This window comes from Jaculus jaculus, chromosome 2 (assembly GCF_020740685.1).
Source record: "Jaculus jaculus isolate mJacJac1 chromosome 2, mJacJac1.mat.Y.cur, whole genome shotgun sequence".
Lineage (NCBI taxonomy): Eukaryota > Metazoa > Chordata > Mammalia > Rodentia > Dipodidae > Jaculus > Jaculus jaculus.
In genome coordinates this window covers 122,551,231-122,553,146 of record NC_059103.1, presented here as the reverse complement: position 1 = coordinate 122,553,146, position 1,916 = coordinate 122,551,231, and positions in this window count along the sequence as shown.

The following is a 1,916-nucleotide window of genomic DNA, read 5'->3' as shown; positions in this document are numbered from 1 at the left end:
GTGAAGCCTAAGGACCCTGGTTCGAGGCTCGGTTCCCCAGGTCCCACGTTAGCCAGATGCACAAGGGGGCGCACACGTCTGGAGCTCGTTGACAGAGGCTGGAAGCCCTGGCGCGCCCATTCTCTCTCTCTCCCTCTATCTGTCTTTCTCTCTGTGTCTGTCTCTCTCAAATAAATAAATAAAAAATAAAAAAAAAAAGAATGTTATCATCTAGTTCTGGTGGGTAACCAAGGCTTTGGCAATGGCCTACATTATTTTGGGGACTCATATGTATCCCTGACCATCATCTCACTGTGGGATTTACCAAATTCTGGTACTTTCCTGCATTATCACAGCTATCTGGGGATGGAGGGAGCAGTTAAAGGTTCTTGCTTGCAATTTAATTATATTTTATGTATAAAATGGATACTAGGTATACCATTATTTCATGGCATATATATTACTAACATAACCAAAAGCTACGAGGTACATTCATTTTAGAAAACTAATAAAGTAATATAGGTTATAGAGATGCCACTGGTTTCTTGCTACACTGGCAGTTAAGAATTCAGTAGAATAAATACTTAAACAAATATTCTGGTATAGAAAGCCAACAAAGCATAGAAAAGCATCTCTCTCTCTCTCTCTCTCTCTCTCTCTCTGTGTGTGTGTGTGTGTGTGTGTGTGTGTGAGAGAGAGAGAGAGAGAGAGAGAGAGAGAGAGAGAGAGAGAGGGAGAGGGAGAGGGAGAGAGTTTTAGAGGAATCTGGAACTTCCTAGAAGATCCAGATTTAAATCTGATTTTTAAAAATTATTTTTAATTTTATTTACTTACTTGAGGGGGGAAGAGATTGTGGTGTCAGGACCTTTATCCACTGCAAACAAACTCCAGACACATATGCCACCTTGAGCATCTGGCTTATGTGGATCCTAGGGAATCGAACCTTGGTCCTTTGTCTTTGCAGGCAAGTGCACTAATTACTAAGCCATCTCTCCAGCCTCCTCAATCTGATTTTTAATGAAGGTCAGAACCTCAAAAAGAAGGAATATTTCAGATAATAGACTGAATAAACATTTTTAAATATATTTTATTTATTTATTTGGGAGAGAATGGGTATGCCAGGGCCTCCAGCCACTGCAATAGAACTCCAGATGCATGCACCCTCCTCTTGTGCATCTGGCTTGCATGAGTCCTGGAGAGTTGAATCTTAACCATTAAGCCATCTCTCTAGCCCCAAATAAACATTTTAAGGCAAAAAGGTGCTTCAGTGAACTTTCATGTTTCTGTTTTGGAAAAGGAGCTGTTTGCGCTATAATTTCACATAGGGCTTCATAATAATAAATGACATAAATTTGACATCCAGGCTGGATATGGAGACAGGTCTGATTGACTTAGGTGGCCAGACACAAAAATCGAAGTAGTCATTAGATTCATTATAGGAAAGGAAGAAGATTAGAAGAGCAAGACTATATTCAAACACAACACAGCAGTACATTTCAGATGTTTATCTACTCAGCTGATAAGCTAGTCCAACCTCCTCACTTGCTATGTTCCTGTTATATTTATAGCTAGTACTGAATGCTAAAGCTGGTGTGAAGAGAACAAGGCAGTAACTTCACAAGCAAAAATAAGGAGCATTTAGGTTACCATACTTGGCTTGATAACTTATTTTATTAATGTTTCCTTTAAATTATCTTTCAGGAGATTTGTAATAGACAGTCATAGACACAGTTTTACCCACTGTATAAAATGCAAATAATCTCCCTATTTCAGAATGTGATATCCAGTATACCAGACGTGCTAAAGGTGGGTGAGCTACTGCATCACTATGCTCTAGTCGTGCTTAAATTCCATTCTGTGCCATTCACCTCAATGATGTGATTACTGTTTTGAATATTTGAAAATCCCAGATCCATCTAGTAACACCTCAGTATCTT